General features: G+C 43.9%; 2 pseudogenes; both read right to left on the bottom strand.

Moving 5' to 3' along the window:
- Window positions 1-3,527: 3,527 nt before the first annotated feature.
- LOC136939585 (cytochrome P450 1B1 pseudogene) lies at window positions 3,528-5,859 on the bottom strand (annotated as a pseudogene).
- Window positions 5,860-7,478: 1,619 nt separating this feature from the next.
- LOC136939586 (cytochrome P450 1B1 pseudogene) lies at window positions 7,479-10,433 on the bottom strand (annotated as a pseudogene).
- Window positions 10,434-13,579: the final 3,146 nt, after the last annotated feature.

Below are 13,579 nucleotides of genomic sequence, written 5' to 3'. Positions count from 1 at the left end.
CAGGTGGCTGAGCGGTGAGGGAATCGGGCTAGTAATCCGAAGGTTGCCAGTTCAATTCCCGGTCAAGCCAACTGACGTTGTGTCCTTGGGCAAGGCACTTCACCCTACTTGCCTCGGGGGAATGTCCCTGTACTAACTGTAAGTCGCTCTGGATAAGAGCATCTGCTAAATGACTAAATGTAAATGTAAATGTTAGGTTTGGTTAGTATAGGGTTAGGGTTGGTATGGGGTTAGGGTTGGTATGGGGTTAGGGTTAGTACAGTGTGGCTGCATTAAACACTTACGTTCACATCCCAAGAAGTCAAAACCAGGTTGCAGTTTATTTTATACTTTGTGTGTTCGAAAATGTCATATTTAGTTTTCTGAAAATAACTGTTTGTTTTGTGACAAGAATTTTGAATTTATCCCTGACTGCAATATACAGTATAATTCAACTGCAAATACATGGACACTGGTCTAATATACAACATACTGATAAATCCTGCTGTTAATGAGTGTTTGTTGTTTAGAGCCAGGTCATTATGTGCCTCACACAATGTGACAGCAGCAATGTTAACTCTCAATTGGAACAGACACCAGAGCTTGAGTGAGGACAGACTGAATGGAATTAAAACAGAATATAGCGTTGTAATTGTAATGTTCCAGTCTAGTGACATTTCTATGACTATGAAATTATTCCATATCGGGTTTTCAGAAGAGGGGAAACATGTCTGGGGTAACGGTTGGAAAGAAACGGGTCCTCACACAGAAACTCTGGAACACATTAAACTGAATTAAAATGCAAATACGGAGCCTTCTCACTCAGAGTTGAACACAGTTAGATTCTTTGTGTGCTGATGACAGATGGACATTCTTTAATACATGGAGAATTTGTTCAAGGAAAGACTCCCGGAGCCAGTTGATCTTATGGGAATGACACGTTCAACCATGTTGGACCGCAGTAGAGTTAATGTGTGTGTTTTTGTTAGTGGTGGGCCGTTATCGGCGTTAACGCGATGCGTTAACGTGAGACTCTTATCGGGCGATAAAAAAAATATCGCCGTTAATCTATTCTCAAAGTTGGGTTGGGAGCTGGGTCTGTACTACGCAAGCTATAATGACTTTCACCTTGATATTTTAGCGCGGATGTATACCTTGCCGAATTGCACTGTAGAGGGCGAGAACGAGTCTTCGAACCTGTGTGTATGCCTTGTGTATGAAATTATCACATCAAACGTAACGTGCTAACATGGATGCAGCTATGAAGCTGCCTCGTTTGCTTCAGGGAAAATGTATTTTTAAGAAGCTTCCCAATGGAAACCTCGACAAGACTAAGGTTGTTTGCACCTTGTGCTATGCGGAATTAGTTTACTGTAGGAGTTCTTCCAGTCTCAAATACCACCTAAACGCAAAGCATCCCTTAGCTAATGCGGAAGATGCCGGGCCAAGCACTGATGTAGCGCAGGGGAAGAGTCGTCGTCAAACTACTGTTTGAATGCAACCGAGGCAAGCCCGTCAGCACAGCTCTATCAGCCAAGCTAACTAATCTAATAAACAGTTAATAAACAGAAGTATATCTTATTGAACATAATTTATTTTCATCACCAATTATCATAGTAGAACAGCTTTCTCAAGCAGTTTGTGATGCATTTTGGAAACAGGAGATGATTATTTGGGTAGCACACATATTCTGAATGCCTTCCGAGGGAATTCAAATGAGCCATTTTAATCTAGATTAATGTAGATTAACGCCAAGATTACAGTGAGATGAATCTAGATTTTTTTTTTATCTGCCCACCACTAGTTTTTGTATTTTCTAACATACACCCTGTAAGTCAACATATTCTGGATGACACCACATGCTTGCTTTATTTTGGGTGAGGGTGCCCTGGGGGAGGGGCAGGGGAGGGGAGGGGAGTGTGGGTGAAAGGAAGTCTTTCAGCTGAGGGACTGCTGAGGTGTTCTGGGAAGGTTAGAGGGGGGGGGGGGGGGGGGCGGGGGGCGTAACGCGGCTACTCTCTGTCTCTTACACACACACACACACACACACACACACACACACACACACACACAAACACACATCCATCCAGCCCCTTATAAGCTCCCCCTGGTGTCAGAGCAGGGAAAGAGAGTGTGTGTGTGTGAGAGAGAGAGAGAGAGAGAGAGAGAGAGAGAGAGAGAGAGAGAGAGAGAGAGAGAGAGAGAGAGAGAGAGAGAGAGAGAGCAGCTGTACTGAGTGTCTCTCAGCTCTGTTTTAACCAGGTAAACACAGCATCCCTCAGAGTTCACCTTCCCCAGGGCTCTGGGACCAGCACACTGCAGTCCAACCTAGCCTCCGGTCCCATAGCATAGCCTACAGTAGAGTAAATTGATTCATTTAGCAGGTCATTAGCAGGACTCTTTAATTTTTCATAGTCCTGTTAAATTTGCCTGAAAACGCCTAAACAGCATACCCAAAGTAAATTGAAAGCTGTTCTTGAACCATTTGGAATACATGCATGTAAATGATCTCTTTTGAAAGCTGACACTGAAGTTATTTCCCCTGTTGTCAGGACCCCTGTCAGTCCTACTGGTGTTGAGTAATAGAAGCTTGAACACAAGGAAAGTGAAAGTTTCTATTTCCGCCTAGATTTTGTTTTGAAAACAGAGGCCTGAAGAGGCCTAGAGGTGGTAGGTATTAGCTGGAAGACTAAATTGGACCACAGGTTGAAGCCTTATCCAATTCAAATCAAAAGTCAAACATAATACCACAATATATTCATATTTGACACATGTTTTTATAAGAGTACATCCAGGCGTTTTCTAAAAGGGCCTTTTGGAGACTCCAAAATGACCCTTTGTAACCAAGGTCAAATACTTAGGATAAAAAGGTATTATTTTTCATAATTGTTATCTCTAATGAAAGGTGGTACTTAGAACTATCATAAATAATAGCTAAATCCCTAATTAGTATTACTGAAACACAAAAACTGAAGCATGAACACATTGGAGTGCTTTATCTGATTCCCAGGATTGGCGCACAAAGAACACTGATTCTGTCAACCATATTGCGCAATCGACTTTTATTTTGAAGGCTCCACAGACACATACAGACCGGGCCTGGTCTAAAAACAGGTTGCCTGTGAGCTGCTGTAAGAAGAGGTGCAGCTTGACTCTGGAACCCGAGAGCCCAGTGTGAGGGGATCATGCCGCCCAGGCAAGAGCATAGAGTGGCCTGGCTGAAATATGGATGAAGTCTGCGCCTGTGGCCGTCGCTGCTCGCGCTCCAGCAGATCCACGGTTTTGGGGGCTGGGGAGGGGGAACATGTTAGGTTGTAGCCCGCCATCAATCTTTCATAGCAACATACAGACGGTACATCATGATCTATTATTATCTCTTTGACCTCCCACGTTTGTGTTCTCAACACTTCTGACGGATAAACTGTCCGCACGCGCAGACACAGACAGGCAGCGCTATCTTTGGATGGTTTGTCGATGTTGTGCTGTTTGTCGCCGTGGATAAAAACGTCTGCTAAATGAACAAAGTGTCAAATGTCTTTAAGAACAGGATGTTTATTTCAGGGTTTGGCATTTACGTTAGATGTTATACAGTCCGGTACAGGATATGCAGTGTATTCCAAGAAATTACATAAAATAAACTAAATGAAGGATTGGATGAAAACAGTTACAATTTTTGGGGTATTTAAAAAAAAATATTATAATGTTGACCTTAACACATGATATCTCCTCATCAACAAAACAAAAAGAAGTTACAATGAAATGCATTCAAGGACACCAGTTTATTTGTCAGTTTGGAGTGGCCAGACTAAATAGCCCTCCATACAGAACAATAGATACTTAACCATTCATTTCTGTGGTTTTGGTTTGCCACATTAAAGATTGCAATATATATTTTTATATTACTTACTTAACATTTTTGGAAAAATCCTGAAAATATATTTTTTTACTTTGTCAAATAGACAGAATTCCATTGTTGCATAACACATGTTGCCCTATACAATGTAAATATGGCAAGTTTTCTTCTGATGGATTGCAAAAGGAACTTTGTTACGATACTGTAGCATGTTATTTCTGATGCTGCTGTTTCTGAGTGTGGTAAAGGGGATGCTGAGGACAGATTGCAAGGCAGTTAAAGTGAATGTGATTAAACAAAATCGAACACAAATGCATTATACAGTCATTTTGCTAGATATGATTAACAAAACATCCATTCAACACAAATCTCATGAAGACCCAAAGACTGTTTATTCACTGTGTTCAAGTTCATACCTTACAGCATATTGGAAAAACACTAAACACAGTCCTTTATGGTCCATTCAGCAGCTGTCCTCTGAGCTGAGCAGAGATCTTGTAGTTTAAGGGCTTCAGAGTTAAACCATACACACAGTCTAGAGATGAGTCCTGAGTAGGATCTTTCTGAAAGATACACTGGTGCAGCAAGATGGCTGAAAATAAAAAGACCTCAACTTTGGCAATCTGGTCGCCGATACACCTCCGCTTCCCTGCAGAGAAGATCATGACACCGCTGGTCAGGTCCTTGTCGAGGTCACCGTTGTCGTTCAGGAAGCGTGAGGGGTCGAAGATGTGAGGGTCCTTCCACTTGAGAGGGTCATGGTTGACGGACCACTGGTTGATGAACACCACGGTGTCTTTAGGGATGTGCAGGCCTTCGATGGTGACGTCCGAGGTGGTGGAGTGAGGGATGGTGACAGGCACGAAGCTGGTGTAGCGCATGGTCTCGTAGATGAAGGCGTCCAGGTAGGCCAGGCTGCTCCTGTCCTCTATGGTGGGTAGTCGGTCTCTGCCCACCACCTTGTCCACCTGGTCCTGCAGTTTGGCTTGGATGTCGGGATACTTCACCAACAGCAGTATCATCCAGTGAAGCGCTGTGGAGACGGTGTCCATGCCTGCACCAATCAGATCAGACACGGTCGCCTCGGTGTGGGCTTCTGTCAGGCCTGTGTGGCTGTCTGCCTTGTCAATCACTCCGATGATGGCGTCGCTCATGTCCCGGGTCACCTCGGGGTCGAAAGACTCCCGATGCTCCACAACCTTGCTTCTGACGAAGGTGAAGAATTCGTTGTTTAGGTCTTTGAAGCTTTTGTAAATGCTGCGGACGGGGTTGGGGAAGGACTGGAGCCAGGGCATGACGTCCACCAGGCTGCCAGCTCCCACTGTCTCTCCAAACTTGTCAAGCCTCCCCAGCAGGGTCCTAAACTCCAGATCATCGTGTCCGTAACGTTTACCGAAGCACAGCGCACAGATGACGTTGGCGGCAGCCACTGTCAGCTCATGAGAAGGATTGAAAAACGAGTGTTCAGCCGAATGTTTCAGAAAGTCCTCCACCAGTTCTGTTGCCTCTGCCACAATGTGCTTCTCGAACGCCTTCTTAGTCTGACTGTTGGCAGAGGAGAAAGCTCTGATAGTAGACTGAGCTATTTTCCTGTGCATCTTCCACTGTTTGCTGTAGTTGTTAAACGTCATGCCGTTGCCACCAGACACAGATTGAAAAGATATAAAGTTGGGTCTGCCTGCAAACTCTGTGCTGTGTTGGACCAGGGCCTGTCTGATTGCCTTGTCTCCGTTGAGGACCACAATGTCGTTGCAGCCCAGCCTTATCTGATACACGTTCCCGTACTTCTTGGCCAGTCTGGAGAAGGTGATGTGGGGCATCTGGCCCAGCTGCATGGCGTTTCCCACCAGCGGCCAGGCGAAGGGTCCTGGCAGCCTTCTCTTCAGACGCAGGTTCCTGACCCACAGACAAGCTTCCAGACAGGAGAGGAACACCAAGGTGGCCACCAGAGCAGGCTGGACCTGCCCGCTCCACTCCCTGATGCTGCTGCTGCTCTCCACCCCCCAGGCTGGGTCCATCAGGGACATTCTGAGGGTCTTCTCCCTGGAGTCCAACCAGGCAGTTTCCACCAAGAGGGGCCTTGACCAAACGTGAGCTTTTTTACCAGGATGGTTTTAATGCGTCCTTTGACCTTTGAAATATGTAATATTCTAGATAACGTATTTACATATTCACTCCAAAATTTGAGATGAAATTAATCTACTGCCACAGTCCTCAACACCCCTCCCACTCTGCAGTCTCTATCTCCCCCTCCTCCGCTCTGCAAGGGCTTGGTCTGGGTGGGCTGAGCAGTGGGGCTGTGTCCATCCACAGATGACCACTTCAGGCAAATGCACATTTCTGCCTTGACACCCTCCCATATATATGTGCCGAGTGGGAGGGAGCAGGAACTCAGGTTCTCAGCCCTCTATCTCTCCCCTCCCACTGTGGTTAAGATATGAACGCTCGGTCCTCCTCTGTGTTCTCCTCAGGTCTGCATGTGACGACTGTTCCGGCTGAGATGCAGTGAGCGCTGTTCCAGTGAAAAATGTTCACTGTCAAATTTTCTAATTTTCCTGTGGAAAATGAACGGACAAGGAGTGCTACCAGGTACAGGAAGCAGGTCCATGGAGGTGTGTGCTTAATACTAGGCAGTCCATTCTGCCAACGACTAAATTAAGTGTCGTTTTTATTCTATGACGTGTAGGAGGAGGTAAGTGGATGTGTAGAAGTGTCAGATCACAGGACAGGAGATAGTCAACTCTCACACAGACAGTCCAAAGCTTCTAACCAGAGGGGGCAGAGTCAGCTTATTTATATTAATATTAGCCCATGTGAAGTCCGACTGAAACATACTATACTTCAATTACACTTGAAAGGTCCATTAAAGTTACATACTTTAGGAACTTCATGATTTATGTGAGACTGAAGGAACCCCTCAAAAAATCGAATAAAAAATCTTTAGAACCTTTTTTATGTCCAACATTTTTTATCACACTATTTTTATTTCAGAGTTTTGTCTTTTAAAGCTGTGTTTTTCCCCCTCATCAAAACAACACTAAGAATAGAATCAAAGATAGTTCCATGAATGTTATGGATCTTGGGTCTGTACAAACAGAACCTTGACTTTATATGTTCCATAAAAGTGTATATTTATCCACAGTTATTGAAGGCATAAGGACTCTTCCCTCACACAGTAAGTTCCATAATTGAGCTTTTAGGTCTGTGGCTACAGCTCAAACGTTTTAGAGAGGAACTCTAAAAACCTCACATACACTAGTACTGGAGCAAAACCTCACATACACTAGTACTGGAGCAAAACCTCACATACACTAGTACTGGAGCAAAACCTCACATACACTAGTACTGGAGCAAAACCTCACATATACTAGTACTGGAGCAAAACCTCACAAACACTAGTACTGGAGCAAAAAAATAAAACCTGCAATCGATTTCAGTTGGAGCAGACATTCTCCCTTGTCCTTGGTGACAGCTTGGAGAGAAAGCATGCTCAAACATACTGGGGACTGGTGTTATGATGTTTAACATCATCTTTAGGAAATGTCCTTGACACTTAAACTGTCAAGTGTGGAGTAATGGTTTATAGGTTGAATGGAGACACACAGGAGACAGGCTCAGTGAAAGCAACTCTTCAATTTCTCTTTTTTTTGTTTCTTTATTTATTTCAAATGTAGCTTATTTTCCAACAATTTAAAACAAAACAAAGATATACATTTTGATATTTTCAGTTATGAATCCATGCCTGAACATTCCATACATGCTATAGTTGAGTTTCTTGGCTGTAGACAGGCACAGAATTAAAAACATGACTTCATCAACTCCTGCACTGTAATTATCTTCTGGTAAAGACAACATGGATCCAGTTTTCAGAGCTTTGCTATGTAAACAAACAGAAAGTTATGAGAACACATGACAGGGAAACTCAGTCCATTTTGATGTATTACTGTATTTACAAACAGTTTGGATAGCAGCCTTAGGATAGCTGCTGCTGGCAGTGTTTGTACAACATAGCATGCATTTGGCAAATCAGTTTCATGATTAGGTTTGGTCATCTCCCACACAAGAAATCCCACACCTTAATTCCAGATGGTGAGTTTGAAATACATGACGCAATCCCTATTTAAAGGTTTCTCAGGTTTCAGCATCTGTACCCCTCAATTCATGGTTCATGTGCTCATATGCAGTGAGTACAGTAGATAGTGAAAATGATTACATCAACTTTATGATTTCATACAATATATCTATAAATATACATTGTAACTGCTTTATGTAACAAAGGTTAAAATATTGTTATCACTGTCTCGACAGTGGCAACAGAAAGTCTTCTGGACTGAGGACTCAAGTGTAACTTAAACATTCACAAACACTCACAACCTTATACTCTATAATGTGGTATTAGTTTAAATTGACATTTGAGGGATATTTCCAACATATAATTTTGCGCATGACCATGCTAAACAGTGCATACAAATTTAGCGCACAATGGACAATGTAAGAAAAAGGTATACTTTCTTTAAAATACTGATCAAGTTCATATTTTGAGAATGCTCTACTTCAACATCTCCTTGGCCTCAAAAGGTTCCTTCTCAAACCAATCACTCTGCTTAGCTTTGTGTTCAACCCTGCATTGACATGGATGGTAACATGCAGACTGTGTTTAGGGATTCATTAAATATTAAATACAATAACAACATTCAGTGCAGGTTTGCAAAAAGAACAACTTACTGTTAAATGTCATTGGTGGAGGGATAAGAGTGTAGCTGTGGCTGGTCCTCGGGGTGGTGGGAGGGGTCACGCTGGGGACACTAGCCCCAGCAGCTTCCCCCTGAGCTGGGCTGAGATGGTGTATCTCAGGGGCTTGAGTGAGAGCCCATACGAGCACTTCAGACTGTTGAGTTCACACGGGTTTCTCTCAAAGCTACACTGGTGTAGCAAGATGGCCGAAAACAAAAAGATTTCCACCTTTGCTATCTGGTCGCCGATACACCTCCGCTTCCCTGCAGAGAAGATCATGACACCGCTGGTCAGGTCCTTGTCGAGGTCACCGTTGTCGTTCAGGAAGCGTGAGGGGTCGAAGATGTGAGGGTCCTTCCACTTGAGAGGGTCATGGTTGACGGACCACTGGTTGATGAACACCACGGTGTCTTTAGGGATGTGCAGGCCTTCGATGGTGACGTCCGAGGTGGTGGAGTGAGGGATGGTGACAGGCACGAAGCTGGTGTAGCGCATGGTCTCGTAGATGAAGGCGTCCAGGTAGGCCAGGCTGCTCCTGTCCTCTATGGTGGGTAGCCGGTCTCTGCCCACCACCTTGTCCACCTGGTCCTGCAGTTTGGCTTGTATGTCGGGATACTTGATTAAAAGCAGCATGACCCACTGTAGAAAGGTGGACATTGTGTCTTGCCCTGCTCCGATGAGGTCTGTGACAGTCGTCTCCACATATTCTTTGTTCAGGCTGCTGTGCTCCCCGTGCTCGATGATGTTGATGATGGCGTCGCTCATGTCCCGCGTCACCTCAGGGTCGAACGTCTCCCTGTGCTGCGACACCTTGCTTTTCACAAAGGCAAAAAACTCCTCGTTGAGGTGTTTGAAGTTCTGATAGATGCTACGTACGGGGTTGGGGAAGGACTGGAGCCAGGGCATGACGTCCACCAGGCTGCCAGCTCCCACTGTCTCTCCAAACTTGTCAAGCCTCCCCAGCAGGGTCCTAAACTCCAGATCATCGTGTCCGTAACGTTTACCGAAGCACAGCGCACAGATGACGTTGGCGGCAGCTACCGTGAATTCACGAGAGGGATCGCAGTAGCTCCCACCAGCGCTCATCCTCAGAAACACCTGCACCAGATCCATCGCCTCTGCCATGATATGCTGCTCGAAGGCTTTCTTGGTCTGACTGTTTGCAGAAGAAAACGCTCTGAGTGTTGACTGAGTGATCCGTCGGTGCATCTTCCACTGTTTGCTGTAGTCAGTGAAGGTCAAACTCCTGCCCCCAGACACAGATTGAAAAGATATAAAGTTGGGTCTGCCTGCAAACTCTGTGCTGTGTTGGACCAGGGCCTGTCTGATTGCCTTGTCTCCGTTGAGGACCACAATGTCGTTGCAGCCCAGCCTTATCTGATACACGTTCCCGTACTTCTTGGCCAGTCTGGAGAAGGTGATGTGGGGCATCTGGCCCAGCTGCATGGCGTTTCCCACCAGCGGCCAGGCGAAGGGTCCTGGCAGCCTTCTCTTCAGACGCAGGTTCCTGACCCACAGACAAGCTTCCAGACAGGAGAGGAACACCAAGGTGGCCACCAGAGCAGGCTGGACCTGCCCGCTCCACTCCCTGATGCTGCTGCTGCTCTCCACCCCCCAGGCTGGGTCCATCAGGGACATTCTGACCGGGTCTTCCTTAAAAAGCTCAAACTAGTGTCAAATAATAAGTATGATTATCTTATTTTCAGTCTAATGCTAATGTTGGTAAAAAAGTTCTGTCTTTGATGCAGTGAAATGAATCCATGTGAAAACAAAAAATCTATATTATTATGATTCAATAACTGCCTCTAAGATCATGGTAGTAGACTGATTCCAGAACTCCTGGGCAGAGAATCTCAGATGAGTGGAAATATAGTTTTCTAAGCTGTTGTCTTTAGTCAATATTTTTCGTCAAGATTTAAGCCTTTAGTGTCTGGTTTAGCTTCACTGCTGCCTCTTATATGTTTGCAGTTGGGGGGCAGGGCTCAACATAACGCACACTCCTCCCATTGTTGTAACCAAGGAGACCAGCTGTATTATCTTTCTGCTGCTGGACCTTGAGGCGCGCGATGGCGACGTGAACGCATAGGCGCTGCGGCAGCCTGTGAGGATGAGACGCAGCAACTGGTGACAAGTTCGAAAGTAAAATTTGAGCCATTAAATACAAACTTGAGACTTTAAAATCCAGAATTTACGTTGGGTTATTTTTGGTAGTGTGCCTCAGAACTCCAGAGCGCATTTGGCGAGATCAGCGCGTATTGCATACGGTTGTCTCACGTGCGTGTTTACTATTTGAATAATTTTACACGATGGGAACTGTTAAATCCTTATAATTTCCCTACATCATATGGCTACAGTTTCACTGTCTGTGAAGACTTATAAATAAAGTGTTTTCTGTTTTAACACATTTAAAAGGAAGACTTGTTCGTTTATATCTTTGTTAAATAAATAACCTGTTGACAAGTAGTGCATTTGTAGAATATATATTTACATTTCTGTAGTGTGTCTTTGGTAGCGTGCTTTGGACATATGTCTGTGAATTCCATCTGCTTAGATTAAGGGTTGAACCCCGTTTTCAAAATCATATAATCAAAATAAAATAGATCTTGTGTTTTGCATGAAACAGATCACCTTCGCGAATAGTGCGTGTCGAATTCCAACAGAGTGCAGTAAGTTGCACGCGCACGGACACGCACGGACCCATACGGACCCCCACCTCATTTGTCAAACTCGTCAGGTTAGTTTGTTAACCATCAGTGTTCCATTTCACACATGAATATGCTTGGCTGTAATTCACTCCGATTAACTCTTAATCACATAACCTTAAAAGGGTTTTAAATTAATGTAATTTCCTTGTTCACCAGAGTTAGACAATATTTCGTAGCTGACAACATTTTTGTAAATGTACAAGAACAAAAGACTTCTTACAAAATGGCCTCAACAATTTAAATGAGAACGTGAAAATGTCATGTTATAATAGCAGTACATGATCTAATTAGACTTGAGTGCTTATACAACAGACCTAAAGCACAATACTAGCCTAAACTGTCTATAAAATATTAATATTCACATTCTAGCTGGTCTCATGCAACAGAGTTCCTCACAGCTTAACAATGCTGACAGCCCTGTTGCAGCTGTGCAGCACCTAACAGAAACTTTATATAAGATACAACTTATATAAACTCCCCTCTTTGGTTGCTGTCCTCAAAAGCTCTAGGAAAACTTCTCACCTGAAACACAATAAATGGAGATCTTCTTGAACACTTTCTCAGACATAGTGTTGAATATATACTAGATAAAGACGAGTGGGTTCCAGGATTGTATAATTATGTTAGCGACACGGCAGAGAGTAATACGTGTGTGTTGGCCTGCAGGTATGAAATACAGTATTCATTTCACCTTGTCAAGTAATGCGCCCAGTCTTGTGGATGGATGCTGCTTCAGACACGAGCGCACACTGATCCTGGAAATTACCATGGCATTGATTCTTCCAACCTTTCAGTTCAAAGCCAAATTTTAGTTCCCCAGGCAAAACGTTTTTTTCCTTCATTGCCAAAGAAGAAATTTGTGTTTCTTGTTTCCCCGCTAACTGGGAAGTTTATTTTTGCAGGGAGGTGGTGACTTTAATGACGCTAATTGAAGCACTAACCCGTTTCTGAAGCAGGGCAGTAAGCTAGGGACAGAGACTGCAGTATTACTGCAGCACAGTGATTCATTATCGGGGCGCGGGGAAGGCAGAGGAGGACTGTGGGGTGTAGCATGGGGCTGCTGGTGTCCATATTCAAGCAAGAAACCTCTTTAATCTTTGAATCGCACAGTTTATCCAAAGAGAGATTAAAATGGCCTGAATATCAAATAAGGCTTCACATCTGTTTTATCAAAATTCAATCTTTTTAAATAAATGTAATTTCTATATGAATGACCATAAGTTGTATAGAAAATAAATATTAAAAACACTGTCTATTTTTGCTCTGATTTTTGCTCTGATCACATGTCAAAGGGAACATGAAGCAAAATGTTTCACTACAACTGTGCATACAATCTTGTTACTCTATGAATGGAGGTTAGGAAGTTCTTACAAGTCTGACATTAAAAGGGATCAGACACAGCTGCTTGTTCCATACTGCAGGATATACAGTATATCCTCCATACTGCAGGATATACAGTATATCCTCCATACTGCAGGGTATATATCCTCCATAGTGCAGGGTATATATCCTCCATACTGCAGGGTATATATCCTCCATACTGCAGGGTATATATCCTCCATACTGCAGGATATATATCCTCCATAGTGCAGGATATATATCCTCCATACTGCAGGGTATATATCCTCCATACTGCAGGGTATATATCGTCCATAGTGCAGGATATATATCCTCCATACTGCAGGGTATATATCCTCCATAGTGCAGGGTATATATCCTCCATACTGCAGGGTATATATCCTCCATACTGCAGGGTATATATCCTCCATACTGCAGGGTATATATCCTCCATACTGCAGGGTATATATCCTCCATAGTGCAGGATATATATCCTCCATACTGCAGGGTATATATCCTCCATACTGCAGGGTATATATCCTCCATAGTGCAGGATATATATCCTCCATACTGCAGGGTATATATCCTCCATAGTGCAGGATATATATCCTCCATACTGCAGGGTATATATCCTCCATACTGCAGGGTATATATCCTCCATACTGCAGGGTATATATCCTCCATAGTGCAGGATATATATCCTCCATACTGCAGGGTATATATCCTCCATACTGCAGAGTATATATCCTCCATACTGCAGGGTATATATCCTCCATAGTGCAGGGTATATATCCTCCATAGTGCAGGGTATATATCCTCCATAGTGCAGGATATATATCCTCCATACTGCAGGGTATATATCCTCCATAGTGCAGGGTATATATCCTCCATAGTACAGGGTAGTGCTGCATGTTCAGGCCTACACTTCCACACTAAGACACAGGCTCATTCTAAACGCACACACATGGAG

This window comes from Osmerus mordax, unplaced genomic scaffold (genome assembly GCF_038355195.1).
Source record: "Osmerus mordax isolate fOsmMor3 unplaced genomic scaffold, fOsmMor3.pri Scaffold_250, whole genome shotgun sequence".
In the NCBI taxonomy this organism is placed as follows: Eukaryota; Metazoa; Chordata; class Actinopteri; order Osmeriformes; family Osmeridae; genus Osmerus; species Osmerus mordax.
This window is presented reverse-complemented; position numbering and strand designations above follow the sequence as displayed.